Genomic DNA, 24,001 nt, shown 5'->3' on the forward strand with positions numbered 1-24,001 from the left:
TTCAACCCTTAGCACCACATAAAGACAAGTAAATAAAGGTACTGTGTCCATCTACAACTAAAAAAATAATTTATAAAGTAACCGATATCTCTAATTTATGAATTTAAAAACAAAAATAAGGTAAAGGTATCATCCTGATAGACATCTCTGTATAACCTAATGTGGACCTGCTAGAAATCAGATATGGAGCCTGGTGAGTTAGGTGACATTTCTCATTGATCACAGAGTGATATGCTATCATTATGGTGCATTTCCAGTATTTTGCAAAGGACAGGGGCCAATGTATGTAGAGCCATTATCAACAGGAGTTGTGTTCCTAGCCTACTGAGTGACTTTACATCTTATTTCTGTTTTCCATCTTTGTTAAAGTTCTCAGAACTTCTAAAAATTAAATCTAATTTTCCTGCTTACACCTTACTGCATGCTACAGATTTTTTTTTCAGCAATTAGTTCATTTTACTTTTCAGAATAGGAAATAAAAAAAGAGAGCAGAACAATGAGTCTGATTTAATGTCATTTCTAAGACCTTATTTTGCTAAGCAAGAACAAGTACAATATAAAATCATAAAAGCAAATTGACCTTAAAATGCAAATCATTTGTTGCCTTCAGATTGTCAAAATAATATATATTCAGTATAAAATAATTTAAGCAAACTTGTGAGGTAAAGAAAGCATGTTTTTCTTGCAGACAGATAACGCTTTTATAAATGCCCAGATGCTGTACACAGTTTTATCATACCTCTCTGACGGGAGTTTTTATGGGAATTAAAATTGTAGTGTTTATGAAGTACTTAGTGTAGTGTCACATAGTAGGTAATCAATACATTTTTTTGCTTCTCTCCATGGAATGCATGCAGCATAATTTATTTTTTTGCCTAACATTGTTGGTGGACATTTGGGCTCCTTCCATTGATCCCTGTTAAAAATGTCACAGCTGGGTTGATCATATATTTTAGATGAACCCAGGTCTTGTAGAGAGGCCTGGCTTAGGATGCCAGTGTGAAAGGTAGGGATGTCCTACAATACTATTTGACTCATCAATATTTGGAAAGATTAACCAACTTAGTCAGAACTTTAAACTTTCAAACGAAACTGGGAATATATTTGAAAAAGCCAGGAATTTATATTTGTACAGATATAGCCCCTTTCTGTTAATATGTACTGCATTGGTCTTCACAGGTTACCTATGGGTCTTTGGGGATCACTTAGGGTTTCATATCTAGAACATTTCCTCTCAGTTGTAAAGGTTTTTGTCTTACAGCTGTCTTTGTTTTCCTTTACTTACTTAGGAATGTTTGGGATGCTATACTAAATATTGCCTGGGGTGATACTATATGATATAACAGTTATGGTTAAGCTATGACCCCCCAAAAGCTCATATGTGAGACAATGAAAGAATGTTCAGAAGTGAAATTATCAGTTTCTGAAAACTCTAACCTACTCAGTGGATTAATCCACTGACATGGTTTAACTGGGTGGTAACTGTAGGCAGGTAGGGTGTGGATGGATGGAGTAGGTGTGTGCCTTTGAGGTTTATATTTTGTCCCTGGAAAGCAAAACTCTTTTTCTGTACTTCCTGATGGCCATGTCCTACGATGCTTTCCTCTCCCACACCCTTCCACCATGAAGTTCTGTCTCCTCTTGGTCCCAGAGCTAGAGAGTTGACCTACCATGGACTGAATTTCTGAAACCAGAAGCTAAAATAAATCTTTCCTCCTCTAAGTTGTTCTTACAGGCCACAGCAATGAAAGATTGACTAAAACAATGGTGGATTTATAGGTGAATTCTGAAACTCTGTATAATAGCTTTTCTTTACCAGGATACCAAAGAAGGACACCTAAGAGAAGACTAATAAATCTCCTCTATTCATGTATGAAATTTTGTGCATATGCATATCTTTTTTTATTGTACTGTATGAGAGGGGATCTAGTGTTTTATTCAGATTTAAATATCATTTTCAGTTTGTCTTCTGCAAGCCTCCCTCCAAAAATAAAATATCTAGAGAAAAAGGAACAGATCCTTCTTTTCTTTGGGACTAATTGTCTTTCTAATGTACAGAATATATCAAACTTACCTATAATTTAATTCAGCACCTCATTACTGATGTGAAATTTCTGAACATTAAAAAGTCACAGGCAGGCTGCTGTAGATGACTTTTCTAACAGCATCCTATGGGCAGGGAGGACCACGTCTGTCTCATTAATTTCCTTAACCTCAGTGCCAAGTAGAGTGGCTTGTGTGTTACAGGTGACCTATTTCAAATTTCCATTAAAAATAAACCCATTGCTTTTTCTCCTACTTCATTTCGACATTTTAGGAGTGTTCCAACTGTGGTTTGGGACAACTGGATCATAAAATATCGATACCCTATCATGACATTTAGGTCCAGCATGGGCACTTGGCATACCAGTACCCCTGCTAATGGGCATTTTATTTTGACATCACTGAATGACAGGCCCAGTGCTTGTCTTCTTCTGTTGATTCAGGAGAGGGTAGAAAGTTCAGGAGGTCTTACCCAACAGGCTTTGTTCAATTTAAGTAGATTATGGTGTGAATGATGGAGGAAGAGATGAGAACTGGCAGGGAACTGGGATTTGAATAGGACCTTCAATTTATTTGACATGTCTAATGTCCCTATGAATGGGGACGGAACCCTGGTTTTTAGTGATAGGTAGAAAGATTGGCTCCAGGATTGATAGAGTCTTGGGTGGATTAGTGAATCGATTTGCTGCTGGAATGATATGCGTTGGGGGTCTGAAATTCACCTAGCAGTAGCTTAAGATAACAAACCGAGTGCTACTTGCATTTCAAAGGTATTTTGTGCATGAGCTATCGGTGGCTTTGTGTTGGAACTATTTTTCTACAAAAAATAAAGGCTGTTATTTTACTTAGCAAAATATGTAATTAATTTCTTGGTGATATATCATTTATCTCAAGGGTTTTGTATTCCTTGGCTGTTCTTTTTTTTTAAGAATGTGTTCATCGCCTGTTGATTAAAATAATATAATAAATAAATTCAAAACAAAATGAACTCATTACTTAAGAAAACACTTCACTAATTAATCAAATTTAACCTCGAAAGGCTGCAGCTTAACTTTATACTGTATACTGTTACATATGTTATGATTAAATTACCTGTTGTAAATATTTAATAAAACGGGGGGGGGGGAGCAATAGGAATGCATATTGTCTTGCCAGTAAAGTATGCTTCACACACAACCTCACATAAACCTCAGATGTTGTGGAGATGTTAATAAGCAGAGAGTGTGGTTCACACCCCCATGGTACTAATGAACACCTCAGGAAATCACAACTTGTCCTTGGCTTAAAGATGGGATTGATCAACATCAGAATTACAAGGACATTTCCTCAACTGTGTTGAGTACTTTTAATGTGTTTTCCAAGGTATGTCTCCTTGGAAATTTCCGCCAAAGACCCTGTTTCTTTCAGTCTCTTTACACCTTCCTGCTGGGATTTCTCCAGCCATTTTTGTTCTAATGTTGCTAGTAAGTGTTCCATCTGCTTTGGAATATTTCTTATCACTATGCACTCCTCCAAGGGTTATTTTTGAATATGCATTACTTTCTATGTATCATCCCTATTTACTCCTAAACAAACAAACAAACAAATTTTTTTTTCCCTGCACAGGTGCCAAAATGGTGTAACTGCCTGAATTAGGGATGTATATAAATTCTGCCTGTTTTGTTGATAGGGAATCCACAGTCAATTGAGTGAACGTTCTGAGATCCCAGGGCCAACCTTGTCAACACCAAGCCTTGAATACAAAGAAGTTAAGATGCAGGTCCCTGGTTTGTGGCAAATGGTGAAGAAGTTGCTGGTTGTGATAGTGTTTTGGGATGTAGTTACTGAACCCTGGATAAATATAAGTTTATATAAAATATGAATAAGATTGTGAGATGCTGGACAATAATCCTTCAATAACTGTGTTATTAACCGTGATAATAGTGTTGTTAATTATTGGTGAATATGTGAGTCCTCAATGAAAAGCTTAGCTTAGGACATATACTTTTTCTCAGACAAGGAGGGATTTAAAGAAGCCTAGCTTTCTGTCACTATTAGAAAGTGATGAAATAATCCTGTCTTTTTTTTCTTTTTTGAGAGAGAGAGAGAGAGAGAGAGAGAGAGAGAGAGAGAGAGAGAGAGAGAGAAAGAAAGAGAGAATTTTTTAATATATATATTTTTTTTTTTGGTTTTCGGCGGACACAACATCTTCGTTTGTATGAGATGCTGAGGATCGAACCCAGGCTGCATGCATGCCAGGCGAGCGCGGTGCCACTTGAGCCACATCCCCAGCCCAATAACACTATCTTGAGGGTATCTGTTTACTGGTTCCTCCTCCCTCTCTCCCCCACCCCCTTCAGTTTTACTTTTTGAATTGACAAATAAAGTTGTATATATTTAGGGTGTACATAATGTTTTGATAGATGGAGACATTGTAGAATATCCAAATCAAGCAAATTAATAGATCCATTGCCAATTCTTTTCCTGAACATCCCATGTCACCCTTTCCCACGTCCTTTTTGCATTAATTCAGTCCTTTGGTTTACCCCAACCTGGTCGTCCAGATCTCTGTACAAAAATGCTTTTGGAGACCTCGCAATACTTTGTTGAAATAATTTCTTTTGGAAGAAATAGATAAAGCCACTACTTTATCTTTGTGAGGGTTTTTTGGTTTTTATTTTTATTTTATTTTATTTTTTTCGAAATAAGGTATAGAATGTAGGTTCGGGTTTATTTTTCTATGCTGAGGATTGAAACCAGGTCCTTGTACATACAAGGCAAGCTGTTTACTACTGTTCTATTCCCAGCTCTGAACATAAGTTATTTTTTTTAAATACATGGCAACTTCAGAAGAATATCTGAAACTGTTATTGTAATGAACTAATTAGGATTATTCCATCAGACATAGGTAGTCTGTTCTCCCTCTATTTAAGTACAGATAGAATGGATACTTCAAATCAGAAGGGATCTCAAGTTCATTGGCTATGAGTGGTTTACCCAGTTCATTCACTACTGCAGAATTTTTTGTTCATTTTATTATTATTACCCTTTATATTAAGTGGATTTTTGAATGAAGTAAAAAAATTTGGAGCCTGGCAGGTTGGCACATGCCTGTAATCTCAGCAGCTCAGGAGGCTGAGACAGGAGGATTATGAGTTTGTAGCTAGCCTCAGCAACATAGAGAGACCTTAAGCAACTTAGCAAGATCCTGTCTCAAAATAAAATATATAAAAAGGCTAGAGATTCATTTCAGTGGTTAAATGCTCCTGGGTTCAATTCCCAGAACCAAAAAAAAAAGGGGATACAAATCTTCCTTCTAACCCTAATGCATTATCCCATCGATTTGGATTGATCAGTTGATGAATTAATTTAAATTCCATAAATCAGATAAATGCTTTGGATTTGAAATCATTGTACTGGTTTTAGGGTCATAAATAGAGCTTTGTTTTATGGCTTTTGACATTCGATGTTTCTGTCCATCAGATAATGCAAAATTACCACATTTTCCATAGTAATCATTCTTGAAAAGCAGGACGATACCTCTTTCGTGTTGTGCTAACCTTAGCAGTTTCTCATTGTTCATTATTCCAAGAGTTATCTTTCTTGAGTCTGAAAGTCAAGCCTGTGACCTTCCTTAGAAGGGAGATCCTTATGTAATAGGCTGGGAGTTGGACCAGAAAGTTTTTATATGTGGGCAGTGAAGTCAGAGCTAGTGTAAGAAGGAGTAGGAAGAAGCACTAAAAATGTTAATATGTGGTGTCTTTGTTGTCACTACCCACCTCTGCACTGGAGAGATTTTTATTGTTTTAAAAAATTATAGCATCTGAATGCCTATATAGAGAGAGCAAAACTGTTTATTTGCCTTGCTTTCTTTGATGGTGCTGGGGATTGAACCCAGGGCCACCTCCTTGCTAGGCAAGCATTCCAAACCTGAGCTGTAGTCCCAGTTCCAGTTAGCATATTTGTGATGCGGGTGTGTCCACATTAAGTTGTGAAACTTTGCTTTTTTTGGTGTTGAAGAATTTAGTTTTGCAACCACAGAAGTCCTCTAAAAGTTTGCTGTTCCCTTGATCTACAACTGTAGATATTTTTTTAGGGATTCCACTTCGTTTGATGAATACTTTTCCATTTTTACAATAATCAACCTTATATCTTTTCTTTATTTTGATTGAGTGTTAAGGACCTCAATGAGCTGCAAGGCTTTTGTTTCATTGAAAACTGTAAATGGGAACAAATTGTGAAATACTCTGTCTTAGAATTCTTTTCATGTGATCTCATTTTTTCTAATTTTTTTTCACCTCAAGTATCTAGTTGTCCTTAAAAGCCACCAACTTTCAGAACAGTTGTCTTGTGAATTAATGCAAAAGTTATAAATGTTTTAGCATAAAGACATAGTAAAAATAATCCGATTTGAAAAAAAAAATTGGTGGTATGGGCCATGCCTACTCTAATCTTTAATGATGGCCTAACCAATTTTTATCAAGTTAAGAGAGAGAATCTCTAGCAGTGGCTTTCTCCATTACTGGCATTTAGAAGGCATAACCATTTTTATATTCTTTCTCATATTTTACTGATATATTTCTAATCACAAGTTTTTCAAAAGGTTAATAGAAATTGCAATGCTTTATTGTCATGATGCTTAAATGATTTCTTTTTCAATAAAGTGTATGTTATTAAAGAGAAAAATGATTTTGCAACCCGTGCATTCAAGTATGCACTGCCATCTGTCTTAAGCCTAGGTAATCAATGGTGTAAGTGAGGTCAGTTTATTTCTCATAGATTTCCTAGCATCCCTACATAAGTAGCCATAATGGAATTGATTTCTAGGCTGAAGCAGCTTTTATTATATACAAGGATTTGATGATGACTATATTAAGCATTGGCCTTTGATTAGTGGTGGGCTTTCTTGGATACAGAGGTTTCAGCAATTTTATACTTAAATATTAAAAGTGTAATATTTTGCACATTTGAATATGTTATATATTCACTACTTGTCCTTTTTATTTAATTTTTTTATTTCCTGTACAAATCCTTAATGCTCCATGATCTTGACTTTTCTATATCTCAAATTACTCTGGTTTCTTCCCATAGACATGTCCTTGATGCTTATCTCAAGAGACACAAAAGAATAAGGTAGCAAGTTAGAGCATGAGGGATACATGTGTCTGGGACCCTCTGCTCCTCTGGAAAGGCCTGAGCATGTAACTTTACTTGTGCAAGCCTCAGTATTCTCATTTCAAAAATAGGTATAAAAAAACCCCCACTTAGATGATAGTTATGTAAAGCAGAATCAGTACTATGTTGATAAAACTTGGCAGGGTGCCTAACATGGGCAAATGAATGGTAGTAATTTTTACTATCATCGTCTGCTCTTACTATTGTTACTACTGCTGAGTCAAAGCAACACTCTTTTACAGGAATCAATGAGAGTCCACATAGATAGTCTCTGAGCAAAAAGGGCCCTGTACAGTTTAAATTATTTTCTCCAGAGTACCCCCACATCCATCCAGTGCCCAGGACTATTTAATAGGGCAAATTAGGGATGAAGCTCATTATATTAATCTAAAATGATCTTTCTGCAAATGATTTCAAAAACCACCAATGCATAGAGCAAAGAGGACCTCTAGGCAAATACAGGCATGGAAAACACTGTGAGGCTAAGGAGATCTGTGTTTCATCCAGCATCCTACCTGCCCCAGAACTGTCTTTCTTATCTGAACTCCACTACTAATGCTTTGTTCTGATTTGGGACACAGATGGTAACTGGCAGTGTCACCTCTACTTGGAAGTCACAGCATTCCTTGTGCCCCCCTCCCCACTGCCTCTCCAAAATGCAGTGGGCTGTGGTCGGATCAGTCATCCCTCAGAGGCCCCATGTGACAACTACAGTCCTACATGCCCAGGGTCCTGGCTCAAAGCAAGACTGGTTAAAAAATAATTTGTCACTTACCTGGAAAAGCCTGTATGCCATGCTAAATCTAATTTGTCCAAATATTTTCAAGTGCTGACTCGTATTTTAAACCAAGCAGCCGACAAAAATTTACCTGTAGGCTTGCTTAATCAGATTTCACCCTAGTCAGAGCCTAGCCAAAGAAATAAACTTCCTTCATGAGCACAGATTTCCAAATCCATCAAAAAATATGCCCCAGAGCCAACATGACTTTTTTTTTTTAGAAGGATTTGCTAAATGATCACCCAGGAAATGTGTGTGTTCATCTATAAGACAGGGTCAGGGGTTAGGAAGAGAGGCACTTTTTTTGTGTTTCAGTAAGTAATTTTCCTTGTTACAATAAAAAAATCACATCACTTGTTGGAAATCTGATTGGTACCCAAATGCTCCGGGAAAGTGTTTGCAATTCCTGATTATTTATTCCCAGATCTTTTTAGATGTGCTATGTGTGAATTAGCCTAGCCTGCATTTAAGACTTGAAAAAATGTTCTTTAGGACTCCTTGGTATCAAAGCATCCATTAATTACTGAAAGGATGAGACAGTAGTTTACTGGAAGTCAGAAGCCACATATTCTTTGTTCTAAAAGGGATAAAACGAGTCTTCCATATAAAGGAGAGCCACTTTTTAAAGATACTCTTTTAATATCCTGCTGAAAAATAGGCATTTTTTTCCCTATCATGAAGAGCTCTTTCAAAATGGTCTTTCTGTGGTAACATCCACATTCCACTAGAAAATATTCTCGTGTTTCTGGCAATGATACACTAATTACTGACTATACATTTTTAATAGTTTAATCTGTCATATTCTGGGAGAGGAGTGATTCTGATTCCAAACAAAACTACAAGGCATGACCAAACACATTATGAAATGTGTGGTTTCACGAGCACACGTATCTTACTTTTCAGAGCAAGTTTCCCTGCCGTATTATGTTGGGAAGCATGTTGGCCATCCAGAAGAAATTCAGGTTACAATTTGAAAGCAGATCACTTCATATACCTGGCTTTGTTAGCACTTCTGGGTTGCTTGTAACAGAAACTCATTCAAGTCAGCTTAAGCAGATGAAAGCTTATTATAAAGATATAGGAGGGTCTTGAGGAGCTCAAGGAGACAGAAGCTAGAAAGTAGAAGTCTTTTATTTTTTTTACAACTTTAGTTTCTATTTGTATCTGCATGATTCCTTCCTTTTTCTTTTAAGTGTATTTAGGGCTGAGCCTAAGGGTCCACTTTACCACCTCTGGGTGAAAGATAGGCATTTTTTATGGTATTCATAATTTATATTTTATTATTACTTGTAATATACAGCTTAAAGTAAATGCAAGGTCTCATAAAAGAAGACCCGATCTCACTGAATAAAGAGGAGGAGCTAGATCAGAATTTGGACTACATCCTTAGTATTTCTTCTTCTGCTATAAACAGGCTCCTTCAGTCTGTGCCATGGCTGGTTACTGATACTGAGTTAGCAGGTTAAAGATTGATACTCACTGACAGTCTCTTGGACCTAAAGCCAAAGACCCTGGTCCATCCTTGGGTCAGGTGGCTCATACCTGGTCTGGTTGCCTGTGGCCTTGGGATACAGAACAAACATGGCAGACACGATCTTCTACCTGTGGTCTCTCTGTGTGAACATTTCCTTAGAAAAAGTGGCAGGGCAGATTCCTTACCATATTCCCTCTCACACACTAAAAAGGTTCGTATTCTAACTTCTGAAAGGCCAGATGCATCTGGGCCAGCATCAGCTCTCAAGAGGATGGTATTATAAGAGCTTCTAGTCATCATCTGGTCACAGTTTAGTGTCTGCAGGAAGCAGGGCTGACAGAGGTGTGAGTTAAGAGTCTTTTCCGAGACGCTTCTTACTTCATTCGCAGGAATACACCTCTCACTTTCATGGGCTTCAAAGTTGCTTCCTAGAACAAGAAAATGTCTGTTATTTAAAATGGACTCATTATCAAAAGGTGACCAGGAGTGTCCTCGTCTTTTCTAGCACATCCTTTAAAGACTGCTAAAACCCCAGATATTATTTATGAATGAGTCAAAATAGCAGCATGTCATCTGATGGGATGCTTGGGTTATTTATTTATTAATTTATCCCTCTCTATTGGAAAACTTACCATCTGGATGCTGTCCAAACTTAACAAACCCATAAATTAAAACCCAAGGCAAATTGACTACATCAGGGGCGAACTTCAAACCTTCTCTTATCCCAACCAGCCATTTCCCATCCTTCCTGCACTAAAAGGAGAGAGGAATAAAGCAGAAATATGCACAAATGCTGACGAATCTACTCCTCTTTTATTCAGTGAGATCAAGTTTTCTTTTATGAGACTTTGCATTATTTTCAACTGTATGTTACAAATGACAATAAAATGAGAATTGCCAATACCGTCCAAGAGTAACATTCCTAAAATAATGCACCTCATTTCATATTGCCTGGACACCTTCCACCTGTCACAAGGCATTGTCCAATCTGATTTTCCAACTTGCATTTTTCTGGCTCCAGTCAAATGACTTCATAAATTGCTTTCATGATTATCCTCACGTTTCCATGAAGGATATAGGTTTGATTAATAAATATATTGTTTACAATTTGCCACTATCACTCATGTGTCCTGAGTTACTCAAGTTTTAAATTGCATGAGGCTTTTAGTGAAATCATGTATATCCAAACACAGGTTTAACTGTTTGCTGATATATATTCTCCATATATACATAATTCTAAAATGATGGGGAAAGTGTTTCTTGTGTTTTTTAAATTTAAGTTGCTTTCTGCAATTTTTTGAATGAAGGTCATAATGACATGTGACCACACAAAAAGGGGAGTATGGTTTGTTTAAAAAATAAAAAAAAAAAACAGAGCTGAGGTTGCGTTTCAGCAGTAGAGCGCTGGCCTAGCATGTATGAAGCACTGGGTTCGATCCTCAGTACCACATAAAAATAAAATAAAGGTTAAAAAAAAAACTAGGTTATTTTGATCTTTTTTTTTTTTTGGTACCTGAGATTAAAATCAGGGGCACTTAACCACTGAGCCACATAGTCAGATATTTTTATATTTGATTTATGGACAGGATCTCACTAAGTTACTTAGGACCTTACTATATTACTTGCTGAGACTGGTTTTGAACTTGGGATCCTCCTGCCTCAGCCTCCCAAACCGCTGGAATGCATGGGCCACTGCACCCAGCCTATTATTAGTATGTATCTGGTGTCCCAAGGTCAAACTGTCAGATTTCTCACAAATGAGTTGCTTCTAAAAATGGTCTAATTGAAATACTGCCATAAGGAATTTTTAGTGGGAGGGATTCGGACAAACCATAAGACTAAATGGTAGTTTTGAACAGATGATAGAACATTTCTATTAATTAAAACCTCAGCCTAGGGATTTATTGTAGAATTGTGGTTCAGTAGGTATTAGTCAGCTTGAGCATGTTTTACGGGTAAAGGGGATCAGGCTTTTACTGGAAATGCCCTCATTCATCAATCAGTTGACCAGCAAGTGAGGATGGAGGAGGCGTGGGTCCTGGAGAGGTAGGGGACGCATAAATCACAGCATCCAGTTTGGGAGGCAAGATGCACTCATGCACGGTTAATGAACAGCATATACTACAAAATGAGGAATTTTTGAGTTGCAGACAAATCTGAGGCTATGACATGATTTTCTATAATGGAATTAATTGTGCAAGATGCTAAACAAAACACAGAATTGTTATCTGCTTCATTTAGGATGAAGTGTGATTTGCCTTTGGAATGTACTGTGATTGACCCCAGCTATTTAACAGTCAAGAAATAGGTGTCGAGCATTAATATATTCCCATTTAATGAGCTAGGTGTCCGAGGTATGACTAATACCCTAACTGCCATTGTAGCACACTAAGTGACTTAGAGACCAATATGGAAGGTAAGGAAATATGAAACTTACCTGATCAGGAAGCTCAAGGACTTTTTTTTAGAGATGCTATATATTCCCTGAAACAGTACAGAGAGAGAATTGGAAAGGAGAAATGGGGAAAAGTTTTTCCCAGGGAATCAAGGACAAGAGTTTGGTAGAGAATAACATATTTGAGAAAGAGTCTTAGATGGCTGTTGGGCAGATTGGGATGATGAAAGAATATGGACAGGTAGATAGAGAATGTGACAATAATGAGCCTGGATTTTATCCTAAGGGAAATGAGATTCCTTTCCAACATTCTGATCAGAATGCTCCCTGAGGAAGATGACTGGACCGTGGATTGGATCAAAGAAGCCCATGGTCTACAGTTACCTTGGGAGGCTCGGGAAGCAGTACAACTAAGTGATGATGGTTACTTCTCCAGATCTGACCCGAGGCAGGGTCCTGGAAAAGAAGCTGACAGATTTAGGGGATATTTAGCAAATGAAGTTGGCATGTCTTGGGGTTGGGAGTGCATGGAAGATATATAAGATGTGAAGGTTTTGTGGTTTGTGCAGTTGGCTCCAAGGTGCTGCTATGAGCAGAGAGCACTTGGAAGAACTGACACAGGAAGAGCAAGATAAAGTCTACTTTAACATATGCAGTGTATCTAGTTGTCGAGGTCTAAGAAGCCAGTGGTGTGGATGGATCTGTCACTCAAGGACAAGTCAGAACTGGAAATGAAGATCTGAAAGGCATTAGCACCCACATAGGAATCCATGACTTAACACTTTTACGCTGTTGGCAAGTCATAAATTAGTTCAACCACTAGGGAAATCTGCATGGCGATTCCTCGAAAGATTAGGCATGAAACCATCATATGACCCAGCTATACCACTCCTGGGTATTTATCCTGAAGAACTGAAGTCATCAAACTACAGTCGTACATGCATACCTATGTGTATAGCAGCACAATTCACAATAGCCAAACAGTTGAGCCTAGGTATCTTCAATGGATAAAGAAAATATGATGTATATACACCATGGAGTTTTATTCAGCCATAAAGAAGAATGAAATTATAGCATTTGCAGGAAAATGGATGGAACTGGAGAATATGATGTTAACCCAAACAAGCCAAACTCAGAAGGTCAAAGGTTGCCTGTTTTCTCCCTCCTATATAAAAGCTAGTGATGAAAAGTGAAATAAAGGCAGGGGGATCTCATGAAAATCCAAGGGAGATCAGTAGAGTAGAGGAAAGGAACCCAGGAGAGGGAGGAGTGGAGGGAAAAGGGAAATACTGGGGAATGATACTGGCTAAATTATTATATTGTGTGCATGTACAAATATGTAACAACAAATTCCATTATTATGTGCAACTATAATGCACCAATAAAAAATATGGAAAAAAGGAATTAATGTCTTAGGGCTGAGGAGAGTGACTAGGGACAGTTGGGTTGAGTGTGTACTGGTGCCCCTGGGTTCTGTGACCTTTAGGAGACACCTGGGGGACCAGGGAGGGAGCAGAGGCTACAGAAATGGGATTGCCAGAGAAGCAGAAGGACAATGTGTGCTCACAGAAGCCCAGGATCCATTTGCTTGGAGAAATGCAGGAATAGTCAGCAGGGCTGGGTACACCCTCCATATCATGTGGGGATAAGAAATAAAAAGAAACTCCCAGCTACAAGCAACCTTACCAGTGACCCCTGCCCAAGCAATCACTGTACATTTCGTCAAAATGGATTAGAATAAAAGTATTCAACACCCCATTGGCTGCACAAACCTGAATATCAAATGCAGTGTTATAGGAAATTCTCAGTTTCCAGTGGCTGAACCGGCAACCCCAATAGAGCCTTTGTGGCCAAGGGAGGAAGGCAACCACTGGATTTTATTGAAGAACATTCCAATTTTACCAAAGTATTGAAGGAAGGAGGGAAGCAGCAAATCTGATTTAGTGAAGACATTTTCTTTGACAGCAAGATTTACTCCGGGGTATAAATTTGCCATGATCGAGACTAAAATGCAGCGAAAGTTAAATTTCACCTATATCTCATTCAACGCCTAACGTGATTTAAATGACAGGATTTCAGAAGTAACAACGTAGCCTTGGATCTAAATATATTTTTTATGGTTGGAAATTTTAATTTCAGATCAGTGAAAAATCATGACGCCTCTTCATGTGGAAGCGACTTAAAGAGTGGAGTGTGGGGCCCCGTGTAGATGGTTTTGTCAGGCAGAACTATTAATGCTGAGGGGAATCAGATGGCAGAATTTGCACAGGCTTATCTATAAATTCGCTCCCACAAGATAATATTGAAATGGTTGATTGACCGACCTAGTTCTGAGATAGAGACACGATGAGTTCATCTTGTTTTAATCTCACATTGGATGTTCAATTTGCCTGTGACATGCTGGCATGGATGCCCTATAAAAGTATTATCCATTCACAACCCAGCTCCTGCCTCCTCTTCCAGCTGCATCTGGAAATATTTTCAATTTTTTTCTCAGCTCAGGCTCCAGCTACCACCTTCCTTCCAAAGCCTTTGCCTCTTTCCACCTCAGGACATTTGAACCTTCTCTCTCAGCTCATTCTGCCTCTGAGTAGACTTCCTGTCATATGCTACTTTTGGAGAAAGGTTTTTCTCACTTTCTTGTTGACATCTAATTTCCTTGTTCTCTACTATCATTATCTCCTGTCCCCTGTATTTTTTTAGTAACAAGAATTGAACCCAGGGACACTTAATCACTGAGTCACATCCTCAGCCCTTTTCCATACTTTATTTAGAGACAGCGCCTCACTGAGTTGCTTAGGGCCTCACTAAGTTGCTGAGACTGGCTTTGAACTCACAATCCTCCTGCCTCAGCCTCCCGAGCTGCTGGGATTACAGGCTTGCACCACCGCACCCAGCTCCCTGTACTTTTTTTGAGTGAATGGAAATGAGGCAGGAGGTGAATGGACTAAACACCACCTTAGTACTGTTTTAGGTTTCCAGAGATCATGTTGACTACTGATTCTTGCAGAGAAAATGTTAACACAGGTGAACGTTCCATTCCATGTTTCCTGAGTGTGTTTGCTGAGTATATGGATGTTTTGAAAACTCATGGGAAACCTGAGTTGTCAGTGTTATCTCTGTGCCCATTACATGAGGATCCAGTGCTCATTCTGGCCATCTATTTGCGATGGGAAAACAGCCTGAAGGAGTAAGAGTGAAGGGGTACTGGCAGGGGTGCCAGGCACAGGCACAAACTTAATTCTCTTCAAGGGCATGAGGAGTCATCCCTGTTCACAGTGTCAGGATCACATTCTTCATCTCAACCCATTAGGGCCAATATGTGCGCACTTATATGAGGCATAGAGAGATCAAATCACCTGGGATCACCTAGCCAGTTGAGTCATCTAGGAGAGCCAATGGAGCTCAGCTTCTCACGGAGGTCTGATGGTGGGGTGTTTTTGAAAGACAGCTGATCAAAGCCCTGTGTTGAGTCTGCAGGTTGAATGTCTTTCACAGCCACCTTCTTTTTTTTTTTTTTCTGTCTCTCTCTCCCTTCCTAGTTTGTCAGTTACAGTTACTGCCAGGTATGTATCTGTTACAGTTCTTACCAGCAGCCAGGAACTGGGGCACATGCCTGTAATCCCAGTGGCTCAGGAGGCTGGGGCAGGAGGACTGGGAGTTCAAAGCCAGCCTCAGCAACTTAGTGAGACTTTGTATGTCAATAAAATATAAAAAGGGCTGGGATGTGGCTCAATGAATGGTTAAGCACCCCTGGGTTCAATCCCTGGTACCAAAATAATCATCATAATAATAATTATTAAAAAATCTTAGGACCTAGGGTGCATTTCTCTGTTTTGATGATTGAAAAAGGTGGGCAAATATTTGAGGGAAAGGTATTACAGCAGTCCTAAATCAGCATCCCCTGCAAAGAAATGTTCTTAGTGACTGTGCTAGCAGAAGAAAATAATGAATAATTGAAAAATAAATAAGAGCAAAGCCGTAACTTGGATGGGCTTTCTGTATGATCCTGTTTCATCGACTTGGTCTCAACGGCAGGTGCCAGATCTGTAATGTAATGGGAACAGTCACATTCTATTACTTTTAAATTAACTCGGTCCATGCAGCTATCATCATCCACAGCTCCTCCTTGGAGAGGAGGACTGCATCTCTGATTCCAGATGGATGAGAGTGTCCTGCACCCAGGGCTCCAAGGAGTGGACCTCCGAACCTCTGAGTCAGGTTCATTTAAAGTGCAAATCTGAACATCAAGGCTGTCTTGGGGCTTGAGAATGGCCGTTTTCAGACTGCATTCCGAGACCAGCAAAAGACAAAGCTAGGAGAGAGTGACATGAATTCATGGTCACCAGACCCTGCTAGTAGCTCAAAACCCTTAGTGTCCCCTGAAAGACAGAATGACACCTTGCAACATAAAACCAAACAGAAAGGTGACAGTTCTGCTTGTCAGGCCCTGAAAAGTGGATGTGGTGGCATGGGGTGGGAAACTGTGAAGATTCTTCCAGGATATTTCAGAATAATTGTAACAATAATGCATTAAGGTGTCAGTTGGCAAAATGATTAATTGAATTTCCCTTCGTTTTTCTCACTTATTTGCTTTTGGTACTGTCTTCAGTGTCCCCTATTTAAAAAATACAATGCATCCTGTTCTGCCCAGTCCTCAGAACTCTCTCTCTCTCTAAAGTCCTTTATTATTGCAAAGTGACATATGTGAAACCTTCCCACTGACATTCATAGACTTATAATCCTACTCCTTCAATTGCTTTATTAATGCTTTGGCTTTCAGCATAAAAGCCAGCACACTGAAAACCACAGAAAATTTCTGATTATGACAGTGACATTTATCATTCTCTAATGGAGAAGCTGTAGCTTCTAGCCAGGAAGTTGGCAGGTGCATCCAATGCGGAATTCCTCATTTTAAATGCAGCCCTTGCTGAGAAGAGCTGTGCTCCCAGGCTCTGGATAATTCTTAACCCTCAGAGAGATGTAGGCCTATGTCCAGTAATTGGCAGAGGCACTGTGTGTTTTTAACTGTAGTTTTTATGGGTAAAGAATTGATGTCTTATTAATGTAGTGATGCCTTTAACACATCAAGTGCCTTCTCTGTTTCAGACACTGCTTAACCCACTTGGTATGTATCAGTGAACAGAATAATATTCTGGCCACCATGGATCTCATTCTAGCAAGGAGGAGATGAGCTGGGAAACATTAGAAATAACTGTCTGTCTTGTAAAGCATAAAATTCTTTTGGGGGGAAAAATATTGTGTCCTTTCAGGTAAGTCTTTTGAGTCAGAGATTTGGAGAGGTTGTGGGTTATAGATGAAGAGACTGAGGTTTAAGCCAGGTCTCCAAAGAGGTAAGTCTCGTTTGGCAAATCACAGAAATCCATCAGGCATTCCAATTTAGGCATATAAAAAAATAATAAAACCTGGGTTATTACAAATTAAACATGCTTTTTCTTTTTTCCTTTCCAACTTTTGAATCCTCTTTTCTGCTATCTGAGCCCTGGCATTTGGGGGACCAGTGGCCTACCCTCATGCCACTCCCCCCGCTAGTGAGACTTGGGTTGAGTCAGGAGAATTCTGAATGTGACATCTGTGTGTGACGCTGACAGCATGTCGTGAGATCTTTTCAAGAGTTAATAAGTGTGGGTGCTGGCTTGAGGCAAGCTTTCACTTTACTTTCTTTGCTGTTCCGAGTGATTCACTGACCTGAATCAGTTTTAAAGGTTCACTTATAGATGCAACTTCTTGAGAAGGAAAAAAAAAAGATTAAAATGTCCCTAGAGCAACTTTACTGAGATTTTGGTCCAAAAGGAAACCGTGTAAATAAACAGCAAGAAAAAAGCAAGAGCTAAGGCAGCGGAGCTGCAGAACAAGCCAGAAGACAAATGCTGGGTAATTTGTACCATCCTCTGATTAAATGGCCATGAGCAAATCATCCGGGCCTCCTAGGCACACTCCATCACTCTTTGTTGTGGCGGTGGGATGACACACGCCTGTACAGAGCTCTGCACTCACATAACTCACACCCGATTGCCACCACGTCCCCATCACCCTGAGTGCTGCATACACAGTGTTCCCTAGGAGTCAGGGATGGGCATTATTTAATGGAGGATCTAATCTCTCAGCAGCCTTATCAGCAAAGTGCCTATTTTGTCCTCAGTTTGCAGGTATGAACCAGGGGCCTTGCGTGATTAGTGATGCCCAGGATATGCAGATAGTTGGGTGATAACAGGTGGGGTGGGAATGCCAGGCAGTTCAAGAGGTGATATAAGAACATTCCATTTCTATACTGATAGGTCATTTCTAATTATTTGATGCCAGATAACAGAATTGAAGGTTCTTTGGGTTTTTTTTTTTTTTTTTTTTTGGTACCAGAGACTGAACCCAGAGGTGTTACCCATTGAGCCACATCCCCAACTCTTTTTATTTTTTATTTTGAGACAGAGTCTTGCCAAGTTTCTTAGGGCCTCCCTACATTGCTGACACTGGCTTTGAACTTGCAATCCTCCTATATAAGCTTCCCAAGCCTCCCACCCAGCAGGATTGATGAAATTTGTGTCTCATTATTGTCCTTCCTGATGGGCTAATGGATGTCTCCAACCCTCACCTCCTGTCTCTAATCTACCTCTCCCAGTGCATGTGTCCTGTGCACCTTGGATATAGGGCAACATCCCTCTATGTGTCAGATGCCTGGAGCACCTTGTCTTGGTCATGACAACCAGGATGCTCTCAATATTGCCAAATACTCCCCAGGGGAGCAAAATCTCCCCTTTTGAGAACGTGTAGTCCAGATGCTCAAGTAACACACACCTCCTCTCAGGTGTCCAAATTGAACTCTTTGTCTCTACTCATCTTCTAATCTGTGTAGCAGCAGTTGTCTGTGGCTATGTGTATTACTCTGCCAAGAGGGCTGTGACCAAAGACCAGTGGCTTAACAATAAAAATGTATTTTGAGTGGGTCTAAGTGATCAAGACCATCCAAGGTCAAAGTATAGTTCAGGAAGGTAACTTGCCTTGTCCTCTTTCTGCACTTAGGGAGCTCGAGGGAGGGCAAGGTCTTTGGTACCTCTATTCAAAGTGCACTAAACCCCCTGTGATGTCTTGACCCTCCTGACCTCATCTACCTCTCAATTCCCCCCAGAGGTCCCAATTCCAGATACCATGAGGGTTAGGGGATGACATCTGAGTGGCAGGGAGAGGCCCAAATGTTCAGTCCATTGCTGAGCTTTGATCCATTGGAAGGATGGAACAGACAGTCCAGCTCTTTTAGAGTCTTTGGAAAAATTATTTAACTTTTGTTAGTGCATTTAGTGACTTGCTAAATTGGAATAAAATCAGTTGTCTCATTGGTTGGATTTGGAGATTAAATGAAATAATCTATCCCAAGATGTGTAATTTTTAACATGAAATAAATTTTTTCCTATATTTTTGTTCCTCTGGAAGTCTAATGCCCCCTATGTGGGTGATGTAGGTTCACTTTAAAGATAGAAAAATATATTAATTTTTATAGTCTAATAATGAAGAAATACGTATTTGGAGAGAGAAGGCGATTGGCCTTTTTTTTTTATTGTTGGTCGTTCAAAACCTTACACAGTTCTTAATACATCATATTTCACAGTTTGATTCAAGCGGGTTATGAACTCCCAACTTTACCCCATATACAGATTGCTGTATCACATCAGTTACCCTTCCATTGATTGACATATTGCCATTCTAGTGTCTGATGTATTCTGCTGTCAGTCCTATTCTCTACTATCCCCCCTCCCCTCCCCTCCCCTCCCCTTTTCTCTCTCTACCCCTTCTACTGTAAATCATTTCTTCCATTTGTATTATCTTGTCTTACCCCTCCATTACATAGTTCTTGAAATATCATATTTCACATTTTGATTCAAGTGGGTTATGAACTCCCATTTTACCCCGTATAAGGCTTGCAGAATCACATCAGTTACACTTCCATTGATTTACATATTGCCATCCTAGTGTCTGTTATATTCTGCTGCCTGTCCTATCCTCTACTATCCCCCCTCCCCTCCCCTCTTCTCTCTCTACCCCCACTACTGTAATTCATTCCTCCCCCTTGTATTATTTTTCCCTTTCCCCTCACTTCCTCTTGTATGTAATTTTGTATAACCCTGAGGGTCTCGTTTCATTTCCATGCAATTTCCCTTCTCTCTCCCTTTCCCTCCCACCTCTCAAACCTGTTTAATGTTGGTCTTCTTCTCGTGCTCTTCTTCCCTAATCTGTTCTTAATTACTCTCCTTATATCAAAGAAGACATTTGGCATTTGTTTTTTAGGGCTTGGCTAGCTTCGCTTAGCATAATCTGCTCTAATGCCATCCATTTCCCTCCAAATTCTATGATTTTGTCATTTCTTAATGCACAGTAATACTCCATTGTGTATAAATGCCACATTTTTTTTATCCATTTGTCTATTGAAGGGCATCTAGGTTGGTTCCATAGTCTTGCTATTGTGAATTGTGCTGCTATGAACATCGATGTAGCAGTGTCCCTGTAGCATGCTCTTTTTAGGTCTTTAGGGAATAGACCGAGAAGGGGGATAGCTGGGTCAAATGGTGGTTCCATTCCCAGCTTTCCAAGAAATCTCCATACTGCTTTCCAAATTGGCTGCACCAATTTGCAGTCCCACCAACAATGTACAAGTGTACCCTTTTCCCCACATCCTCGCCAGCACTTATTGTTGTTTGACTTCGTAATGGCTGCCAATCTTACTGGAGTGAGATGGTATCTTAGGGTGGTTTTGATTTGCATTTCTCTGACTGCTAGAGATGGTGAGCATTTTTTCATGTACTTGTTGATTGATTGTATGTCCTCCTCTGAGAAGTGTCTGTTCAAGTCCTTGGCCCATTTGTTGATGGGATTATTTGTTATCTTATTGTCTAATTTTCTGAGTTCTTTATATACTCTGGATATTAGGGCTCTATCTGAAGTGTGAGGAGTAAAGATTTGTTCCCATGATGTAGGCTCCCTATTTACCTCTCTTATTGTTTCTTTTGCTGAGAAAAAACTTTTTAGTTTGAGTAAGTCCCATTTGTTGATTCTAGATGTTAACTCTTGTGCTATAGGTGTCATATTGAGGAATTTGGAGCCTGACCCCACAGCATGTAGGTCGTAGCCAACTTTCTCTTCTATCAGATGCCGTGTCTCTGATTTGATATCAAGCTCCTTGATCCATTTTGAGTTAACTTTTGTGCATGGCGAGAGAAAGGGATTCAGTTTCATTTTGTTGCATATGGATTTCCAGCTTTCCCAGCACCATTTGTTGAAGATGCTATCCTTCCTCCATTGCATGCTTTTAGCCCCTTTATCAAATATAAGAAAGTTGTAGTTTTGTGGGTTGGTTTCTGTGTCCTCTATTCTGTACCATTGGTCCACCCGCCTGTTTTGGTACCAGTACCATGCTGTTTTTGTTACTATTGCTCTGTAGTATAGTTTGAAATCTGGAATCGCTATACCACCTGATTCACACTTCCTGCTTAGTATTGTTTTTGCTATTCTGGGTCTTTTATTCTTCCATATGAATTTCATGATTGCTTTCTCTATTTCTACAAGAAATGTCGTTGGGATTTTGATTGGCATTGCATTAAACCTATAGAGAACTTCTGGTGATATCGCCATTTTGATGATGTTAGTTCTGCCTATCCATGAACAGGGTATATTTTTCCATCTTCTAAGGTCTTCTTCAATTTCTCTCTTTAGGGTTCTGTAGTTTTCATTGTATAAGTCTTTCACCTCTTTTGTTAGGTTGATTCTCAAGTATTTTATTCTTTTTGAGGATATTGTGAACGGAGTGGTTGTCCTCGTTTCCATTTCAGAGGATTTGTCGCTGATATACAGGAATGCCTTTGATTTATGCGTGTTGATTTTATAACCTGCCACTTTGCTGAATTCATTTATTAGCTCTAATAGTTTCTTTGTAGACCCTTTTGGGTCTGCTAGGTATAGAATCATGTCATCTGCAAATAGTGATAATTTAAGTTCTTCTTTTCCTATTTTTATGCCTTTAATTTCTTTCGTCTGTCTAATTGCTCTGGCCAGTGTTTCGAGAACTATGTTGAACAGAAGTGGTGAGAGAGGGCATCCCTGTCTTGTTCCAGATTTTAGAGGGAATGCCTTCAATTTTTCTCCATTCAGAATGATGCTAGCCTGAGGCTTAGTATAAATTGCTTTTACAATGTTGAGGTATGTTCCTGTTATCCCTAGTTTTTCGAGAGTTTTGAACATAAACGGATGCTGTACTTTGTCGAATGCTTTTTCCGCATCTATTGAGATGATCATATGGTTCTTATTTTTAAGTCTATTGATGTGGTGAATAACATTTATTGATTTCCGTATATTGAACCAGCCTTGCATACCAGGGATGAATCCTACTTGATCATGGTGCACAATTTTTTTGATATGTTTTTGTATCCGATTTGCCATAATTTTATTGAGGATTTTTGCATCTAGGTTCATTAGAGATATTGGTCTGTAGTTTTCTTTCTTTGAAGTGTCTTTGTCTGGTTTTGGAATCAGGGTGATGTTGGCCTCATAGAATGAATTTGGAAGTTCTCCCTCTTTTTCCATTTCCTGAAATAGCTTGAAAAGTATTGGTATTAGTTCTTCTTTAAAGGTTTTGTAAAACTCTGCTGTATACCCATCCGGTCCTGGGCTTTTCTTAGATGATAATCTTTTGATGGTTTCTTCTATTTCCTCAAATGATATTGGTCTGTTTAGGTTGTCTATATCCTCCTGACTCAATCTGGGCAGATTATATGACTTAAGAAATTTATCAATGCGTTCACTATCTTCTATTTTATTGGAGTATAAGGATTCAAAATAAATTCTGATTATCTTCTGTATTTCTGAAGTGTCTGTCCTGATCTTGCCTTTTCCATCCCGTATGCTAGTAATTTGAGTTCTCTCTCTTCTTCTCTTCGTTAGCATGGCTAAGGGTCTGTCAATTTTATTTATCTTTTCAAAGAACCAACTTTTCGTTTTGTCAATTTTTTCAATTGTTTCTTTTGTTTCGCTTTCATTAATTTCAGCTCTGATTTTAATTATTTCTTGCCTTCTACTTCTTTTGCTGTTGTTTTGCTCTTCTTTTTCTAGGATTTTGAAATGAAGTATGAGATCATTTATTTGTTGGTTTTTTCTTTTTTTAAGGAATGAACTCCAAGCAATGAATTTTCCTCTTAGAACTGCTTTCAATGTGTCCCATAGATTCCGATACGTTGTGTCTGTGTTTTCATTAAACTCTAAGAATTTTTTAATTTCCTCCTTGATGTCTTCTAAAACCCATTGATCATTCAGTAACCTATTGTTCATTCTCCAAGTGATGCATGATTTTTCCTTGCTTCTTTTATCGTTGATTTTTAGTTTCATTCCATTATGATCAGATAAGATGCATGGTATTATCTCCGCTCCTTTATATTGTCTAAGAGTTGCCCTGTGACATAATATATGATCTATTTTTGAGAAGGATCCATGTGCTGCTGAGAAAAAAGTGTAGCTGCTTGATGTTGGGTGGTATATTCTATATATGTCAATTAAGTCTAGGTTGTTAATTGTGTTATTCAGTTCTATAGTTTCCTTATTCAACTTTTGTTTGGAAGATCTGTCCAGTGGTGAGAGAAGTGTGTTGAAGTCTCCCATGATTATTGTATGGTGGTCTATTAGACTCTTGAACTTGAGAAGAGTTTGCTTGATGAACACAGCAGCACCGTTGTTTGGGGCATATATATTTATGATTGTTATGTCTTGTTGGTGTATGGTTCCCTTGAGCAGTATGTAGTGTCCTTCTTTATCCCTTTTGATTAACTTTGGTTTGAAATCTATTTTATTTGATATGAGTATGGACACTCCTGCTTGTTTCCGCAGTCCATATGAGTGATATGATTTTTCCCAACCTTTCACCTTCAGTCTATGTATATCTTTTCCTATCAAATGCGTCTCCTGTAGGCAGCATATTGTTAGGTCTTGTTTTGTGATCCATTCAACTAGCCTGTGTCTCTTAATTGGTGAGTTTAAGCCATTAACATTTAGGGTTATTATTGAGATATGGTTTGTTCTTCCAGCCATATTTGTTTATTAATGCTGCTAAACCTGATTTGTTTTCCTCTTTGATTATTTTACCCCCTTTACTGTCCTACCTCCC

General features: G+C 38.9%; 1 long non-coding RNA gene across 1 annotated transcript in view; it reads right to left on the reverse strand.

The window, feature by feature from the left end:
* Positions 1-9,088: 9,088 nt before the first annotated feature.
* LOC144369895 (uncharacterized) overlaps positions 9,089-24,001 on the reverse strand; it is a 64,120-nt gene continuing 49,207 nt past the window's right edge. Inside the window, exon 6 of the long non-coding RNA XR_013429739.1 lies at positions 9,089-9,877. This is a non-coding gene — a long non-coding RNA (uncharacterized LOC144369895). The remainder of the gene's footprint in view (positions 9,878-24,001) is intronic.

Source organism: Ictidomys tridecemlineatus, chromosome 13, assembly GCF_052094955.1.
Source record: "Ictidomys tridecemlineatus isolate mIctTri1 chromosome 13, mIctTri1.hap1, whole genome shotgun sequence".
Classification (NCBI taxonomy): domain Eukaryota; kingdom Metazoa; phylum Chordata; class Mammalia; order Rodentia; family Sciuridae; genus Ictidomys; species Ictidomys tridecemlineatus.